The following is a 20,863-nucleotide window of genomic DNA, read 5'->3' on the forward strand; positions in this document are numbered from 1 at the left end:
AGAGGACAAATAAAGTCCTTTGCAAAAAGTTGCGCCACAGCAAGGAGTTACTTGGATGTTTAAAAAGTTGCATTCGGTCTAAAAAACTTCTTCGTCGATTCGTCGGGAAGTTCGACCCGCCCTTTTTCGACCTAACGACGAACTATAGCTATAGGAACCGCGCGTTTCGTGACGGAACTTTTGCGAAATTTTTGCGAAGACCGATGAATCGATGAAATTTCCTCCGAAGAGGATCTTTCTTTCGAAAATGGAATTTAATACTAAAAAGTTTGTTGAATATGGAAAAATTACAGGAAATGATCGTGAAAGTAGAGCTCTTTGAACGATCTTCTCGAATTTTTGTTAGCTTTTGTTTATGAGAAGCGTGTTTCTTTCAGCTTCATAGATTCAATTTTATTTCTTTTTACAAGTAAAAAATAACAAGAAAAAATTATATATTCGCTAAAATAAAACTACTTTCTACTTTAATAGAATAAACATTCAAATCTTTTTAGAAAGAATTCAAATTTCATTTAATACCATTATAAAAAAAATATAATTAACTTTGCATAAAAATTTACAATCACATTTTTCAATCTCTCAAAGACAAAACTTCAAAATATCTTCCTCCCCTAAATTAATCCACATCCGCCCTAAATTCCTCCGCCCTGTCACACATTAAAATCCACCTCTGAGAGGAGAAATAAGAACGAGCAATTAGCTGTAACTGTATCTAATCAGCAGTAACATCCGTTCACCGAGCCATGCCTAATTCCAAAGAGCGAGGAAGATTCGGTAAGCGGCGGGTGTTCCAGCGCGAGAACTTGAAAGGAGCTTAGCCTGTTAATTAAAAAACGTTTCTATTCGAATTGGTAAGCAACGCGTTCCAGCCGAGGGAGCTCGTAAACGCTCACGGAAGTCTTCATCCGTTGCTCTTTGTTCAGAGGATCCATTATGCAGAGCCCTTCTTTATCCAGGACTTTCAAGAGCCGCGCTCTTCGTCCGTCTGGCTTTTCGTTTGTCGGACCGTGGAGCGCACCAAGAAATCCATGTATCTTTTATACTCGACTCTCCTCCCCTCCTCCCCACTGCCACCTTTTAGCCCAGTTATTATTTTCCGTATGAAAAGCTCGCCTAATGTTCAGGTTGTGCCTTAACCGGGACACCGGCCCGGTCTTCTTCCTTCCTCGGCTGTTTTTAATTTTTGACGAGGCAACTTTTGAGGAAATCGTGCGTGTATATGTGTGTGCGTGTATACTGTGCAATTACGTTGCTACTAATTGGTTGTCGCTAAGAGGAAAGATGTGTGTCGTTTGCCCGTTAAATCTTTTATTTCCATAACTATTTTGTTTTATCATCGAGTTGAGTGGAAAAGTTCTTCTTTTGTTTCCCACGTGATGTTTAAACGTTTACTAACGATCCGAAAAATGTATTAGATAATAAAGTGTGTATATAGTTTAGTAATTAAAAGTCTAAATTTAGAAATTTTTCTCGAAAGTCTAGAATATCTAAGGGGAAAAGTTGTAGAAGTTGGTTAAGAGAGTTTAGTCAACAAAAAAGATAATTGGAAAATTATGTCGGAAGAATTGTAAAATTTTCTTTATTCATAGACACTATTTACAACTTTTATACAACTTTTTCCTCCTTTCAATTGCATTCGATTAAAACTCTTTAAAGAAATTTTTGTATCTTTTTCAATCAAGCAATTACCCTGACTGAAAAAAACTTAAACATCAAAATTCAATCCAACTTTATCGTATACTTTCCAAGTACGATTTTCTCAGAAACAAATTTCAAAAATCGAATAAGAATATATATTGTTTATCGTGAAACTTGTCACGCACATAAAATTGTATGTTATTTATTTATTCTCGAGTTTTCGACCATAAACTCGATCTTTATTAGAAGGGAAACCTGGCAAACCAGGCGTTTATCCTTATTATCGAGAGAGAGTTCAAGAAACGGGAACGGGGGTAACCGCTATGTCAAAAGTCACGACATGTTCCGAAAGTTTGGTATCGAGAGAAAGAGTTAAACAATTCTCGTGAAAGTTTGGGAATTAAAAGGCTTCCAGCAAAAGGACACGATATTGTCTCGAGTTCTGAGAGGTTTTGTATACACAGATTCCTATGACGTAATATTCAGTATCCCTTCTTGTGTTCGATACTATCAAAGTACAAAAAGAAATTTGTTATTACAGTTTACATTATCCATCGATTCTCTCGAGTTTCAAATTATTGCAGAAAGGAAATTAGAGGAAATATTGTTATACACAGTTATTTTAATGTACTTGATAAAGTGCATTTCAAACTAAGGAAGAAGTTATTCATTTCCAAATCCTTTCTAAAATATTCCACTTCATCCTCTTTCCTTTCTCCTCCTATCCTCATAAACGTCGATTCAATTTAATTTTCAAAACGCTATAAATATATCCAAACTTGTATTTTTCTGAAATATATTCGATTTATTCTTGGAAAAACTTTAAAAAATAGAAAAATCGACGACGATAAAAGTTCATTCTCCAGCAGATTTCAGAAACGTGGCGAGGAAAATAGAAAATCGATTCCACGTATCCAAGAAACGGATCGCGTTTGCATGTCGGAGGCCAAAAAATGGCTAGTGGCCGCATTGTTTCGGCCGAGTTTCCATTCCAGAGGAAATCCTGCATCGGGAAATCGTCGTCGATTCAACAATCGAAAGAAGGTGTATATACCTACAGCTCTGTTGTTCCCGGGGGAAATCGGGTTCTGGCTCGTCGGCAGATCGGTTAATATGCATTATTCAACCAATAACTCGGGATAGAGGGATGCATAAATGGCGTATTTACTCTGGCTCTATCGTAACGTCACGCAGGCTTGTAGAATTGCCGATTAACGAGCCGCATCGGTGACCGAGTTGATAAATCTCTCGTGTGTCGATGAACGAGCGATTTCTGATCGGAAGCGACGTGGCGAATACGCGAGTTTGGAAAGTTCTCTTGGCGATGCGTGAAGGGTTTGTGAATATCGATATCGAGCGAATTTTCGATCGATCGTTCGTTTATTGTATTCTTGGAAATGGTAGTTTGTGTTATATTTTGAATGATTGACGATCGAGGTATTTAGAGTACTTTAGGTATATTTGAAAAATCAGATGTTTAAGTTAGATCAGGAAAAGTTTATTTAAAAAGAGGGAAATTTATTCCAAATTCCAAAATTATATTTAAAAAATGCAATACGATATTTGTATTTCTTTCTAGTTGTGCAATATTAAAAGGAAATATATTATACGAAACTTTGTTAATAAATTGTGAACGTAACGACGTTAGAATGAAGTTGGATAACTCGAGGTGCACAGCGATTAAAGAATTCAATTAGGTAACTTTTAACAAAGAGGATCTCCAGTGCACTTTCATTTATTCTTTATTCGCACGAGTGCAAACGCCAGTTTTTGACCAACGTTATTTCCACTGGAAATTTCGCTGCGCACGAAAAATGCAACGCAACGTTTCTTCGTAGTTGCATCGCGTCATTTCTCGCAAATGATGATTATGAAAATCCTTGCAATATTTATTATACGAAAGTTTCGTGATTAGTTTTATTCGAGAGCAGAATAATAAAGAGTAAAGATATAACTTATTCAAATTAATGATTCTGTCATCAATTTTCATTTTTTTGTTTTTTCCAACACTTTGAAACCAACAGTATTTCTATTTTCTATCTTCATCGAACAAGAAACATTACTGTTTAATAGCGAAATGTAATGAAAAGAATCTTTCGTGAGCTTCGAATTCATTTCGTGCTTTTACTTTAATTGAACGATAATCTTGAAACGATAAGCTTCTGTTATTAAGGAAAAGTTGGAGAAACGAAGGATTTGAAATTATTTTTCGAAAATTAGATAGTCTAGTAAAACGATCTGAGAGAATGTAGAATTAAAATGATTAAAGTTACAAATTTGGCAAAATATAGATTTATATTATTAAAGTTTTGTTATTTGGTAATTGAAAGAAAGATTATTAAATTTCAAATATCGAGAAATAGATTCATAGAATAGGTCACGAATATTGATAAAAGTTTTTATCATCCACATCCTGTTGACGCCCAAATTTCAGTATCCATGACGTGTCATAAATCTGGAACGACAGACGTAGTCTTTACTGACAGTATTTTTGATCCTTTTTAGACCATCCCACTCTTTCAGAAGCAATAAACTTCTGAACAGTTAAAAAAGTTTCGAAACTCTCGAAAAGTTTTGCGAGTTCACACTTCGTATATTACAAAAAAACATACATCATATTTTCATCGGACAAAACCTCACGTGTGTAAAAGAAGAAAAATGATCAATTGTTTTAAAAGAATTTCAAACTTCACACCATTATTTCGACCTATAATTGAACATAAATTGTTCAACATCCAACTCTTTTTGTATAATATATATGAATCGATAAATAAAATAGCAAAATAGTTAATTAGATTTTTTTATAGATGTCTTGAAATTAACAACATGTTCATTTTTCCAACGAACTCTTATTTTTCTAAAAATGTAAAAACCGAAAATCTTTACTGAACAAACACGTTTTCTTTTAAATCTAATAATATAATTTTATATCAAATTAGTACCAATGATGTAAGACAAAGGATTAAACAACATTTTTATTTCATCTCTTTGAAATTCGTTCTCTGTGGATGACGAATGAAGTCATCAAAGCGTTAAAATATAAGAATAATCAAATTGTTATCACCCAGCCTGAACAACGAATATCGCGTAAAACACGAGATGACAACGTAAAAGTTCTATTCGTGCGTGAAAATGTACGAGGACGAATGAAATTCCTTCTCGCGATTTCCATCTCCGGCCCGGTCAGTCCGAGCTGCGAAACACCTTCTTCTTGTTCCGGCCGTGATAAATTATGCATCAGCCTGCCCGCTCCTTCTGCACCTTCTCCTCGTCCCTTCGTTTCCTCCACTTCTCCCTTTTCTCTCTCTCGCTCTCTTTTTCTGCTTCCTACCCGATGGGAGAAGTTTTCCGGTGAAACGATGCTACCGTCCGCCAAGTGGATTAAAAATTGTTACGAAACTTTCATAAATATTTACAGGATCGGTAGGGAAACGTCTTCGCGAAATTAACTCGACGATCTGGTTTCGAATTAAATTGAGACGACACGTGGTAGGTGATAATAGTTTTCTTGATATAAATAGTATCGACAGGTGATGAAATTATTTTGTTTCTTTTTTTGGTAAGATTCAAATCTTCAAATCTCAAATTAAAAGAGAGAGAGAAAGTTAACTAATGATTAGTTATCTTAAAATTTGATAAGAATGATATTTGATTCAAAATTGGTTGACAAGATTGCTTCAAGGCACGTATGATTTATCCCTTTGCTTTGTGATTAAACGTGGATGACAACTCCACTTCGTGCTTAATGACTTAAAGTTTTGAAATTTGATAGTGTTGTTTTTACTCGCTGTGATTTCTCTCACGATGTGCTTGATTTAATAAATAAATATAAAAGTAACATTTTATTCGACGATTAATTCCTTGATCAAAAGAAGATCAATATGAAAGGAAATTTTCATCGATTCTTGATAATGATTACGTTGCTGACCGGTCATACCGTCTCGATGATCGCGATTCGATTCTTTGATATGGAAAATAGACGTAAAAGGAAATCTGAAAAGAAGCTATCGCGAAAAGAGATCAGAGATTAAATCCAGTTTTATCAGGTCGCTCTTTGATCTGGTTGATAATCAGTAGTCGGTGGTCTGCAATATATCACCGAGATGAATTCTTCAGATGTGCGCCACACAGAGCCGAGAGTATACCGAATTTCATAAAAAAAAAACGGGACATTATTGCTCTCAAATATGCGTTTTGCCCTTCTTATGAAAATCCTCATCCCTCTGCTCGCCTATTTCTTTTTTCTCTTGCTCTCTCTCTCTCTTCCTTTTCTCTTTTCCCTTCAACGTTCAAGGATTTCAACGTTTCGTGGAAAGCAAATTTGAACCTCGTTTCGGTAATGCGAATTCTATTGAAATATTTGCCGATAGCATTTAAAATACGCACGTTTTTGATAATTCAATAAATGATATAAATGATTCTTCTTCTTTCAAGAAACGAATTTTGTATTAAAATTATATAATAGAATGATACTTGCTCAATTCTATTTAAATAAGAAAATATAATTGTCGATACCATCGTTAAAAATTTTATCTATTTAAAATTTAATCTAAATCCATATATCTTCGTAAACACTTTCACGAAGTACATACATATCCATCCAAATAATCCCTAAAATAAAATCATCGTATCTCTTCGAATCTCTGTGAAACTCTTTTTTTCTCTCTCTCTCTTTCTTTCTCTCTCCAAAGAACTTTTGAACCGATCAGAATCAGGTCGATTCGATGGAGGCAGCGATCGGCATGGAGAAGAATTCGATCGGAATGTTGACAATACCGGAAACGTTCGTTGCGGATATCATTATCCGTGAAATCAAGGGCATGCTGGCGCGCATTCCACGATACCTGAAGAGGAGGATAGGTTTCATAGAGAGTGGGAGGACGATAGAGTCCCTGAGCAAGCAAATCGAACGTAACGATGTCCGCAGCGTGCCACGGATAAAACGAAACGACACGGGATTCCACTGGATTTCCGCATAATGGGGAAATGGTATTTGCGACCAGCAGGGAACACTCGCGTCTCGGCTTCGTCGAATAACGTAAATGTTCGCCTGTAAAATCGCATCGAGATCGATATCGTTTCGCAACCCCTCTGCAGCCCTCCAACATTTTTCGTCGGGGCAAAAACGTGCCCGCTTTTATCCCCATATTTTTTTCTCCCTGTCAGAGTGCATGCAGCCACTACCAGTTGAAAACGAAACGAAAGTTCGATATCGGCGCAATGATTACTCTTTTTTCCCCTTTGTATCGTTTGCTCAATTTGTTGCTCTATCGCAAACGAGAGACGGAGGCTTACTCTTATCTTATGAAATTAATCCTTTATCTTACTTTTGGTATAACCTTCATACGAGTTTGATCTTGACTTTTTGACGTTACAACAATTAAATAATAATTTGGATCGTCTTGAATTCTTTTTTGATATTTCAACTTTAAAATATCAAAGCAATGAAATTTGAATTTTCGATTTCGCAATGATGTACAAAGATGTGCTATCATCTATGCACATCTTGATAATCGTTCTCATATTTGCCATATTTGTTTTATTCTAATAGAGCTTCTTATAAGCTAATAATCGTTCTTAATTCTTTAGTTTTCAACGATTCATATAAGTATAAATTTCTATGTAATATTTCAAGATTTTTCTTTCATAGTATTAAACAACATTATAAATATAAATATAAATTAAATAAATGCTATTTCAATTCATTTTATTTTATCTTTCTTCGCATTTACAAATTTTTACCACGTATTTAAAACGCGATTCGATGAATTAATTGTATATCTCAAAATATTTCGTTTGTTTTAGAGTGAATTGTTATTAATTTTCCATGGGTGGTGTAACGATACACAATCAAGGGAAACCGAAAAGCACACAATGTGTATAATCTATTTGCCTTGGAGACTGCCAGTATGCGGTTGACAGATCCTTTTCACGTTGCAAGAGGACAGGATTCTGGTGGACCGCACTTCCCCCAGGATGTTCATGCGATGCCAACACTGACATCAAAGCGATCCACTGTCGCGAATTGAAAATTAGTGTTATCATTTCATTGCCCTTTGCATTTTATATGTAAAAAGCTTTGTTTTCGATAATTCAATACAATGATTTATTATTTCTCTTCTGGCAAATTTCATGAAAGCATGTTGAACTAGCATGGAAATATCGGTTTCTTTTTAAGTTTCTCTCTCGAGGAACATTAGTTTATATGTTTAATTGTAAAAAATATTGTGAAAATTAGTGATAATTAAATATCTCTGAGCAATAAAAGTACAAAATATCTTTATGAAAGTTTCAGATAATCTTAAAATATTTAATTCTCCCAAAAAATCAATTTTAACATTCGAAATATGCTACCACATGTAATGATTGTCGAATGGATAAAATCAAATTCACGTTCATTTATCTCGAATTTTTTTTTGTAATTAAATTACATTTCGTCAAAAACAAGTTCATATTTTCGAATTTCATGTGGAGGGATATTAACTCGATAACATCATGTTTTCCATTCATTGTTCGATTGAATCTCTGGGCGAAATTGATTTTTAGATTAATTTCACTCACTTCTTTCGCGATATCGCGATAGAAGAGAACAAAATTCACGTTGACACGATCTCGTAAATCATGAATCGATATACATATGTATGTTTCAAAGTTCCGTTCTTGCGAATACCACGAGGTTTTCCTTCTCCCAGGTTTTCACCTGGAAATTTCATTATATATTCCGTCTATATAAATTCTTCATGAGTATGTATTTCGATAGGAAACTTCAAACTGTGTTTAAATAAAAAAATTCGACGATAAATCAGCGAGCCGACTTGCTGGTTGCAATTATTAAAATTTGCGGCAATTTCTTCATACAAAAATGATTTCGAGAAAGACATATTCTGCTGTTATTAATTTTTTCATATGAGACATGAAGGATTTGTGAAAGGCACTGTCGATTTTTTAAACAGAATCATACGTTGTCTAATACTCCAAAAAATGCATATTCTCTATAAAAAAAATATTAAATACCATATAATAAACTTATAATTTTGGAAATAATTATATTTAATTAAATATCTTTTAAATTAACGGTTTTTTTATTATATATGTCTTAAAGCTTTTTTATAGAAAATACAACGATATATCGACTGAAGCATTAAAAATTATACGATTCCATTTAAAGAAATATAATTGAATAGTTGATAACTTTTTTATGAATCCATCTACGAAAAAACTGAAGTCACCAGAATATAGCCCTTTCAAAGCCATTTAACTTTTATTCGAAACATTTTTTGATATTATTAAAAACAAACGAGATAGAAAAAAGAACATTAAAAAAAAAAGACAAAGTTCGAAATTCTCTGAGCGATAGAAAAATTTTTGTCCAAAAATTCGATTTTGTAATAGGAGAACATGATACGATAGGAGGTCGATCGAAAAATTTTTCCAAGAAATGACGTCAAATTCTCGGAATCTCTAGAATTCTTGGAAATGAGGACAAATTCCTAGAATTTCTAAATTTCTTGGAAATGACGTCAAATTCTTGGAAATTTCCAACTATTTGAACAATGGATATCTTTGATCAAAAATTTGATTTTTATTAGGAGAATATAATTTAAAAGGAATTTTTTCACATTTACCATATATCTACCATTCTCCTACGTACTTTTTTACTGTTCCTCTTACCGTATCCATTTTTTTTAGAGCTTTAAAGCATTGTTTTTTCCAATCTATATATAAATTTAGATTTCTGCTGCTTGTATACGTATCTCCTCCTACCTTTGATGCGTTTTTATCATTTTTTTAAATTTTTTAATAATTCGAGGATATTTTTATTTTTTTTCCGAGTATTTGTATTTTTATTATTGAGAATGAATCGATTGTTTTTAATGATCTATTGCATAATATAATGCACCGGGTGTAAGATTAATATTATCTCGCTTGTTTCTGAAGAATATTAAAAAATATTTCAAATAAAAGTTGAAGGATTTCGTGGGAGACACATCTTTCTGGTATTTATTTTTTTTATATGTAGTATATTTTTTATTTGTGTTCCAATTCAAATTAATATCATCAAGAAAAATTAAAATCACTGCTATTAAGTAATTATAATTATATTTCTCGTCGTATTCATAATTAGGATTCCTAATCAAGATCATTTGTATTCAAATGCATATTTCTCAGATATTATTAATGCTGTTTAATATTAATGGGTCAGTGATTCTTTGAATGGGCTAAGTTGATGGGAAAAAAGGAGCATTAACGTGACGAGGAAAAAAGAAAAAAGTGCATAGTGACTGAATATGCCCTGAGTGTTCAGGTCACATCCTGAGGCAGCAAAGTGTGACTAACGTGGCCGCTATCGATTTCATCTGGCGTTTCTTCCGATTGTTCAGTTCATGCCTAGTATCGGGACAGGTAAGCGCACAATAAGACACCGTTCCTGTATCCTATCCTTTCCATCGTTACTTGAACGCTTCTTACTCTTCTATTACTTTAGTTGTTATTCTTTTTATTACTATTATTATTAGTATTGTGAGGCGGTTCGTATTAACGATCGAAATCGCCGTGGTAATGTTAAGTCACGTTTCCGCCATTGTCATCGCTGAAAAGTATGGCAGATCGGATCAATTGTACATGAAAATTATGTGAATTTTACATTAAATATTTTGCTTCCACGGATTGTTTAAATTCATGGAATGCGAAAATAAGATACAAGATAGATGTCAAGATATTATCATCTTGATTTATATCATTATTTTTCTATATAATAGAGAAATATTTCAGATAAAAATTGGTTGAATGGTTTCAAAAAAAACACATTTTGATATTATTTAATTTTGGATGTGGAAAAATCGTATGAAAATTTAATTGTTCTCTTTCGATAGAATTACTTTTAATAGAACTTATTTATTATGATATTGTATTTATTTATTGATATTTCCAAATCATTTAGACTTAAAAAGAAGAAGAAGAAGAAGAAACAAATTTTTGAAAATAACATTAAGTTCTTGAAATTTTATAAATGAACAGAATAAATGAACTTTTAATTAAAAATTTGATTTTGTATTAGAATATAAATTGATAAAAAGTTATTCGAGAAATTTTTCCAAATTTTAGCAATTTTTAGAAATGAGGTCAAATTCTCAGGATCTCTAAAATTTTTGGAACTGTTACATTTTTTAAATTTTTAAATTCTTAAAAATGAAATTCCTAAAATTTCCCTTTTATAAAGTTTGATCTAATTCTTTTTTAATTCATTTTTTGGTCGATTTAAGTAGCTATAATAGTAATATATGCAACAAGAAATGCAATCACATAATTTCGAAGTCTATATACCACGTAATCAATTTTAATAGTATTCAATAATATCTTATTTAATATACATATACATATCCATAATCTTAAAATATGTATACATATGTATAATTTTTATATATTCTATGCATATTACAAATATAATTTTGTATTTTTTTTTTTCAGTTGCCCAGGATGCACGATAATAACAAAAAAATAAATATGGAAACAGTAAGTACAAAAAGATAAATACATCAAATTTTATAATTAGATATAAATGAGCTGTTAAAAAAAGGATTTATTTCAGAAAATATAGCCGATTAAAAAGGAAAGTATTAGGTAAGTACAAGGTAAGTATCTTAAATTTTATAATTAGATATAAGAAAACTGTTGAAAAAAAGATCTACTTCAAAAAATATGGCAAATTAAAAAGGTAAGTAAAGGTAAGTATAAGGTAAGTATATTACATTTTTAAATATTTTTCTGTCATTTTTTTAGAAAATATATTTCTCTAATAAAGAAATTTAAAATTCAAACGAAATTTTCGAAATTTTAAAGCCTTAGCGTCAAAATTTCGGTTTGTTTACAAACATTGGCGTGTTTATTTACATTTTCAATGTTTATTTACATTCTCGGTTTGTTTATTTACATTTTCAATGTTTATTTACAAAAATTTTCGAAATTTTGAAGCCCTAGCGTCAAAATTTCGGTTTGTTTACAAACATTGGCGTGTTTATTTACATTTTCAATGTTTATTTACATTCTCGGTTTGTTTATTTACATTTTCAATGTTTATTTACAAAAATTTTTAAAATTTTGAAGCCCTGGCGTCAAAATTTCGGTTTGTTTACAAACATTGGCGTGTTTATTTACATTTTCAATGTTTATTTACATTCTCGGTTTGTTTATTTACATTTTCAATGTTTATTTACAAAAATTTTCAAAATTTTGAAGCCCTAGCGTCAAAATTTCGGTTTGTTTACAAACATTGGCGTGTTTATTTACATTTTCAATGTTTATTTACATTCTCGGTTTGTTTATTTACATTTTCAATGTTTATTTACAAAAATTTTCGAAATTTTGAAGCCCTAGCGTCAAAATTTCGGTTTGTTTACAAACATTGCCGTGTTTATTTACATTTTCAATGTTTATTTACATTCTCGGTTTGTTTATTTACATTTTCAATGTTTATTTACAAAAATTTTCAAAATTTTGAAGCCCTAGCGTAAAAATTTCGGTTTGTTTACAAACATTGGCGTGTTTATTTACATTTTCAATGTTTATTTACATTCTCGGTTTGTTTATTTACATTTTCAATGTTTATTTACAAAAATTTTCGAAATTTTGAAGCCCTAGCGTCAAAATTTCGGTTTGTTTACAAACATTGGCGTGTTTATTTACATTTTCAATGTTTATTTACATTCTCGGTTTGTTTATTTACATTTTCAATGTTTATTTACAAAAATTTTCGAAATTTTGAAGCCCTAGCGTCAAAATTTCGGTTTGTTTACAAACATTGGCGTGTTTATTTACATTTTCAATGTTTATTTACATTCTCGGTTTGTTTATTTACATTTTCAATGTTTATTTACAAAAATTTTCGAAATTTTAAAGCCCTAGCGTCAAAATTTCGGTTTGTTTACAAACATTGGCGTGTTTATTTACATTTTCAATGTTTATTTACATTCTCGGTTTGTTTATTTACATTTTCAATGTTCATTTACAGAAATTTTCGAAATTTTGAAGCCCTAGCGTCAAAATTTCGGTTTGTTTACAAACATTGGCGTGTTTATTTACATTTTCAATGTTTATTTACATTCTCGGTTTGTTTATTTACATTTTCAATGTTTATTTACAAAAATTTTCGAAATTTTGAAGCCCTAGCGTCAAAATTTCGGTTTGTTTACAAACATTGCCGTGTTTATTTACATTTTCAATGTTTATTTACATTCTCGGTTTGTTTATTTACATTTCGGTCTATTTGTTTATATTTAAATGTTTATTTACAAAAATTTTCGAAATTTTCGAAATTTTAAAGATCTGGCTTTAAAATTGATCTGTTTATTTACATTTTCAATGTTTATTTATATTTTCGGTTTGTTTATTTACATTTTCGAAAATTTTCAAAAATTACTTGTAAAATACTTACCTCTACTTACCTTTTATTACTTACCTGTCTTTCTGCTACTTTTTATTTTTTTGTGTTTTTCAACAGTTTTCTTAATTCTAAAGGGTTAAGGAATATGGATAATAGGAATTTAGGAACACAGGAATATTCAGGAAAGAACATGGATAACAGGAGTATAGGAACATAGGAATATATTAAAGATTAAGAAATATGGATAATAAAAGGATAGGAACATAGGAATATACATTATTAAGAAACATAGATAATCAGAATATAGGAACACAGGAACAAAAAGATTAAGGAACATGAATAATAGGAGTATAGGAACATAGGAATATTCAGAAATAAGGAATATGGATAATATAAAAATATAGGAAAACAGGAATATTCAGAATTAAGGAATATGGATAATATAAGAATATAGGAAGACAGGAATATTCAGGATTAAGGAATATGGATAATAGAATAGGATAGAAGTATAGGAATACAAATAAATACCTTCTCATGGAGAATACCGAGTTGCGTCTGTCAGTGTACTGAACAACACATCTATTTAGAAACACAAAGTTAATTTCCATATGCCCTTGATACGTTCATCTGTAACAAATAAATATAATTTAATAGGAGATTTTAAATATTATACTTTTACTATACTTTTCAATACTATTTTTTATCACTTACATGCTTATTTTCTATCAGTGAACCTTTTTTCCAGAGCTTTAAAATAATTTTTTGACAGTATATTGAAATGTAGATATTTCTTTTTTTATACTTATCTTTCATAATAAAACGTTATGTTTTATAATACTAAAACCGCAAGAACATTTTTTTTTAATTCTAATAGAATTAAAAAAATATAATGATATACTGATATACTTTATATTCATTATTTAGAATGTTTCGTTCGTTTTTTTTTAATATTAAAAAATTTTTAAATAAAAGTTAAATGGCTTCGAAAAGGAAACATTCTTATGTTCTTAATTTTTCCATATGTTGATCCATAGAAGATTTATAAAAATTAATATTGATTTCTTAAATAGAATTTTATATTTATAAATGCTTTAATAAATGCACCTTATCATTCTCTATAAAAAAAAGGTATTAAATCCCATATAGCAAATGACACGTAGTTTAAAAAATAATTTAATTTAATTAAATATTTTTTAAACTTTTAATGGTCTCATGCTATGAATGCTTTAGTATTATTTTTTATAGAGAATACCGTGTGATTAAATCATTGAAAGATATATAATTCTATTTAAAGAAACATCATTAATTTTCATAAGGCTTCAATGCGTCTATTTGAGAAACAATTAAGAAAAAGATAATTCCTCTCTTCAAACCATATAACCTTTATAATATTCTTTAATATCTCATTAAGAAACATTAATAAGATATTAAAATGATAACCCATCCTATATATTCCTTAATCCCTTAGAATTAAGTAAACTGTCAAAAAATGACTAATTCTTGAGAATATGACTGATGCAAAAGGTAAGTACAAAAAGGTAAGTATAAAAGGTAAGTATAAAAAAAGGTAAGTATAAATCCTAAATTGCTCATTCTATAATTTTGTTACTCAAACAAAAAGTTGAAAAATTATCGAACATAATCACTATACAAAATTTAAAAAAAAACATCTGCAGGATTGTGAAGGATTACACGGGAAACACAACCATTTGCCATTAACTCTTTTATATATAGAAGCAAAAAATTTAAAATAAGAGTGAATGTTGCTTGTTTAAATACAAGTGTACACATTCTACTATTCTAGTTGGTGTACCTTTGAATTTTCTGTAAAAAAGTATCAAGGCATATATAACAAAAAACAAGGCATATATAACAAAAAATAGTTTCAATTTAATTAAATATCTTTAAACTAATGGTTAGTTAGTATATATGCCTTAAAGCTTTTTTATGGAGAATACAAAGGTGTATCTGACTGATGCATTAAAAAATGTACCATTACTTTAAACAAATACAACTGATGTTGATAACTTTTTTATGGATCGACGTACGAAAAAACTGAGGACACCAGAATGTAGCCCTTTCGATACCTTTCAACTTTTATTCCAAGCATTTTTTAATATTCCGAGTATTAAGCGAGATATTAAAGAAAAATTGTTAACGTCAAAATTCACCGAGGGATAGAAAAATTTTTGTCCAAAAATTCGATTTTGTATTAGGAGAACATGATACGATAGGAGGTCTTACAATTTAGATTTTTTTAAATATCTCTTAAACTATTCGTTTTTCGCTATATGTGGCCTAATACTTTTTTGTAGAGAATACAGAGGTGCATCGACTGATGCATTAAAAAATGTACCATTACATTTAAACAAATACAACTGATGTTGATAACTTTTTTATGGATCGACGTACGAAAAAACTGAGGACACCAGAATGTAGCCCTTTCGATACCTTTCAACTTTTATTCCAAGCATTTTTTAATATTCCGAGTATTAAGCGAGATATTAAAGAAAAATTGTTAACGTCAAAATTCACCGAGGGATAGAAAAATTTTTGTCCAAAAATTCGATTTTGTATTAGGAGAACATGATACGATAGGAGGTCTTACAATTTAGATTTTTTTAAATATCTCTTAAACTATTCGTTTTTCGCTATATATGGCCTAATACTTTTTTGTAGAGAATACAGAGGTGCATCGACTGATGCATTAAAAAATGTACCATTACATTTAAACAAATACAACTGATGTTGATAACTTTTTTATGGATCGACGTACGAAAAAACTGAGGACGCAGGAATGTAGCCCTTTCGATGCCTTTCAACTTTGTTCTAAGCATTTTTTAATATTCAAATTTCAAAGCGAGATATTAAGGAAAAATTATTAACGTCAAAATTCACCGAGGATCCGAGTTTTTGTCCAAAAAATTCGATTTTGTAATGGAGAACATGATACGATAGGAGGTCTTACAATTTACATTTTTTTGAATATCACTTAAACTATTCGTTTCGCTATATGTGGCCTAATACTTTTTGCCAGAAGTACAGAGGGTGCATCGACAGTGCATTTAAAAATAATACAATTACATTTTAAACAAATACAACTAATGTTGATGCTTTTTTATGGATCGACGTACGAGAAAGCTGAGTACACCAGAATGTAGCCTTTTCGATACCTTTCAACTTTTATTCCAAGCATTTTTTTAATATTCCGTGTGATAGCGAGATATTAAGAAAAATTATTAACGTCAAAATTCCTGAGGATAGAAAAATTTTTGTCAGAAAATTCAGTTTTTGTATTAGGAGAACATGATGATAGGAGGTCTTACAATTTAGATTTTTTTTAAATATCTCTTAAACTATTGGTGCCACTATATGTAGCTAATACTTTGTAGAGAATACAGAGGTGCATCGACTGATGCATTTAAAAAATGTACCATTACATTTAAACAAATACAACTGATGTTGATAACACATGGATCATTACGAAAAAAACTGAGGACGCAGAGATATAGCCCTTTCGTGCCTTTCCAGCTTTTATTTCAAGCGTTTTTAATATTTAAAATTATTAGCGGGACATTAAGAAAAATTATTTAGCGTCAAAATTCACCGGGGATGAAAAATTTTGTCGAAAAATTCGATTTTTGTATTAGGAGAACATGATACGATAGGAGGTCTTACTATTTAGATTTTTTTAAATATCTCTTAAACTATTCGTTTTTCGCTATATATGGCCTAATACTTTTTGTAGCGAATACAGAAGTGCATCGACTGATGCATTAAAAATGTACCATTACATTTAAACAAATACAACTGATGTTGATAACTTTTTATGGATCGACGAGCGAAAAAACTGAGGACACCAGAATGTAGCCCTTTCGATACCTTTCAACTTTTATTCCAAGCATTTTTAATATTCCGAGTACTAAGCGAGATATTAAAGAAAAATTGTTAACGTCAAAATTCACCGAGGGATAGAAAAATTTTTGTCCAAAAATTCGATTTTGTATTAGGAGAACATGATACGATAGGAGGTCTTACAATTTAGATTTTTTAAATATCTCTTAAACTATTCGTTTTTCGCTATATGTGGCCTAATACTTTTTGTAGCGAATACAGAAGTGCATCGACTGATGCATTAAAAAATGTACCATTACATTTAAACAAATACAACTGATGTTGATAACTTTTATGGATCGACGTACGAAAAAACTGAGGACACCGAAATGTAGCCCTTTCGATACCTTTCAACTTTTATTCTAAGCATTTTTAATATTCCGAGTATTAAGCGAGATATTAAAGAAAAATTGTTAACGTCAAAATTCACCGAGGGATAGAAAAATTTTTGTCCAAAAATTCGATTTTGTATTAGGAGAACATGATACGATAGGAGGTCTTACAATTTAGATTTTTTAAATATCTCTTAAACTATTCGTTTTTCGCTATATATGGCCTAATACTTTTTTGTAGAGAATACAGAGGTGCATCGACTGATGCATTAAAAAATGTACCATTACATTTAAACAAATACAACTGATGTTGATAACTTTTTTATGGATCGACGTACGAAAAAACTGAGGACACCAGAATGTAGCCCTTTCGATACCTTTCAACCTTTATTCCAAGCATTTTTTAATATTCCGAGTATTAAGCGAGATATTAAAGAAAAATTGTTAACGTCAAAATTCACCGAGGGATAGAAAAATTTTTGTCCAAAAATTCGATTTTGTATTAGGAGAACATGATACGATAGGAGGTCTTACAATTTAGATTTTTATAAATATCTCTTAAACTATTCGTTTTTCGCTATATATGGCCTAATACTTTTTTGTAGAGAATAGAGAGGTGCATCGACCGATGCATTAAAAATGTACCATTACATTTAAACAAATACAACTGATGTTGATAACTTTTTTATGGATCGACGTACGAAAAAACTGAGGACACCAGAATGTAGCCCTTTCGATACCTTTCAACTTTTATTCCAAGCGTTTTTAATATTCCGAGTATTAAGCGAGATATTAAAGAAAAATTGTTAACGTCAAAATTCACCGAGGGATAGAAAAATTTTTGTCCAAAAATTCGATTTTGTATTAGGAGAACATGATACGATAGGAGGTCTTACAATTTAGATTTTTTTAAATATCTCTTAAACTATTCGTTTTTCGCTATATATGGCCTAATACTTTTTTGTAGAGAATACAGAGGTGCATCGACTGATGCATTAAAAATGTACCATTACATTTAAACAAATACAACTGATGTTGATAACTTTTTTATGGATCGACGTACGAAAAAACTGAGGACACCAGAATGTAGCCCTTTCGATACCTTTCAACTTTTATTCTAAGCATTTTTAATATTCCGAGTACTAAGCGAGATATTAAGGAAAAATTGTTAACGTCAAAATTCACCGAGGGATAGAAAAATTTTTGTCCAAAAATTCGATTTTGTATTAGGAGAACATGATACGATAGGAGGTCTTACAATTTAGACTTTCTTGAATATCTCTTAAACTATTCGTTTTTCGCTATATATGGCCTAATACTTTTTGTAGCGAATACAGAAGTGCATCGACTGATGCATTAAAAAATGTACCATTACATTTAAACAAATACAACTGATGTTGATAACTTTTTTATGGATCGACGAGCGAAAAACTGAGGACACCAGAATGTAGCCCTTTCGATACCTTTCAACTTTTATTCTAAGCATTTTTAATATTCCGAGTACTAAGCGAGATATTAAAGAAAAATTGTTAACGTCAAAATTCACCGAGGGATAGAAAAATTTTTGTCCAAAAATTCGATTTTGTATTAGGAGAACATAATACGATAGGAGGTCTTACAATTTAGATTTTTATAAATATCTCTTAAACTATTCGTTTTTCGCTATATATGGCCTAATACTTTTTTGTAGAGAATAGAGAGGTGCATCGACCGATGCATTAAAAAATGTACCATTACATTTAAACAAATACAACTGATGTTGATAACTTTTTTATGGATCGACGTACGAAAAAACTGAGGACACCAGAATGTAGCCCTTTCGATACCTTTCAACTTTTATTCCAAGCATTTTTAATATTCCGAGTACTAAGCGAGATATTAAGGAAAAATTGTTAACGTCAAAATTCACCGAGGGATAGAAAAATTTTTGTCCAAAAATTCGATTTTGTATTAGGAGAACATGATACGATAGGAGGTCTTACAATTTACATTTTTTGAATATCACTTAAACTATTCGTTTTTCGCTATATATGGCCTAATACTTTTTTGTAGAGAATAGAGAGGTGCATCGACTGATGCATTAAAAAATGTACCATTACATTTAAACAAATACAACTGATGTTGATAACTTTTTTATGGATCGACGTACGAAAAAACTGAGGACACCAGAATGTAGCCCTTTCGATACCTTTCAACTTTTATTCCAAGCATTTTTTAATATTCCGAGTATTAAGCGAGATATTAAAGAAAAATTGTTAACGTCAAAATTCACCGAGGGATAGAAAAATTTTTGTCGAAAAATTCGATTTTGTATTAGGAGAACATGATACGATAGGAGGTCTTACAATTTAGATTTTTTTAAATATCTCTTAAACTATTCGTTTTTCGCTATATATGGCCTAATACTTTTTTGTAGAGAATAGAGAGGTGCATCGACTGATGCATTAAAAAATGTACCATTACATTTAAACAAATACAACTGATGTTGATAACTTTTTATGGATCGACGAACGAAAAAACTGAGGACACCAGAATGTAGCCCTTTCGATACCTTTCAACTTTTATTCTAAGCATTTTTAATATTCCGAGTACTAAGCGAGATATTAAAGAAAAATTGTTAACGTCAAAATTCACCGAGGGATAGAAAAATTTTTGTCCAAAAATTCGATTTTGTATTAGGAGAACATGATACGATAGGAGGTCTTACAATTTAGATTTTTATAAATATCTCTTAAACTGTTCGTTTTTCGCTATATATGGCCTAATACTTTTTTGTAGAGAATACAGAGGTGCATCGACTGATGCATTAAAAAATGTACCATTACATTTAAACAAATACAACTGATGTTGATAACTTTTTTATGGATCGACGTACGAAAAAACTGAGGACACCAGAATGTAGCCCTTTCGATACCTTTCAACTTTTATTCTAAGCATTTTTAATATTCCGAGTACTAAGCGAGATATTAAGGAAAAATTGTTAACGTCAAAATTCACCGAGGGATCGAGAAATTTTTGTCCAAAAATTCGATTTTGTATTAGGAGAACATGATACGATAGGAGGTCTTACAATTTACATTTTTTTGAATATCACTTAAACTATTCGTTTTTCGCTATATATGGCCTAATACTTTTTTGTAGAGAATAGAGAGGTGCATCGACCGATGCATTAAAAAATGTACCATTACATTTAAACAAATACAACTGATGTTGATAACTTTTTATGGATCGACGAGCGAAAAACTGAGGACACCAGAATGTAGCCCTTTCGATACCTTTCAACTTTTATTCTAAGCATTTTTAATATTCCGAGTACTAAGCAAGATATTAAGGAAAAATTGTTAACGTCAAAATTCACCGAGGGATAGAAAAATTTTTGTCCAAAATTCGATTTTGTATTAGGAGAACATGATACGATAGGAGGTCTTACAATTTACATTTTTTTGAATATCACTTAAACTATTCGTTTTTCGCTATATATGGCCTAATACTTTTTGTAGAGAATACAGAAGTGCATCGACTGATGCATTAAAAATGTACCATTACATTTAAACAAATACAACTGATGTTGATAACTGTTTTATGGATCGACGTACGAAAAAACTGAGGACACCAGAAT

At 30.7% G+C, this 20,863-nt stretch overlaps 1 long non-coding RNA gene across 1 annotated transcript in view; it reads left to right on the forward strand.

The window, feature by feature from the left end:
- Positions 1 to 7,913, forward strand: part of LOC108001577 (uncharacterized) — a 120,964-nt gene extending 113,051 nt beyond the window's left edge. Inside the window, exon 4 of the long non-coding RNA XR_001766740.3 lies at positions 7,444 to 7,913. This is a non-coding gene — a long non-coding RNA (uncharacterized LOC108001577). The remainder of the gene's footprint in view (positions 1 to 7,443) is intronic.
- The last annotated feature ends 12,950 nt before the right edge of the window (positions 7,914 to 20,863 follow it).

The sequence above is a fragment of the Apis cerana genome, linkage group LG1 (assembly GCF_029169275.1).
Source record: "Apis cerana isolate GH-2021 linkage group LG1, AcerK_1.0, whole genome shotgun sequence".
In the NCBI taxonomy this organism is placed as follows: Eukaryota; Metazoa; Arthropoda; class Insecta; order Hymenoptera; family Apidae; genus Apis; species Apis cerana.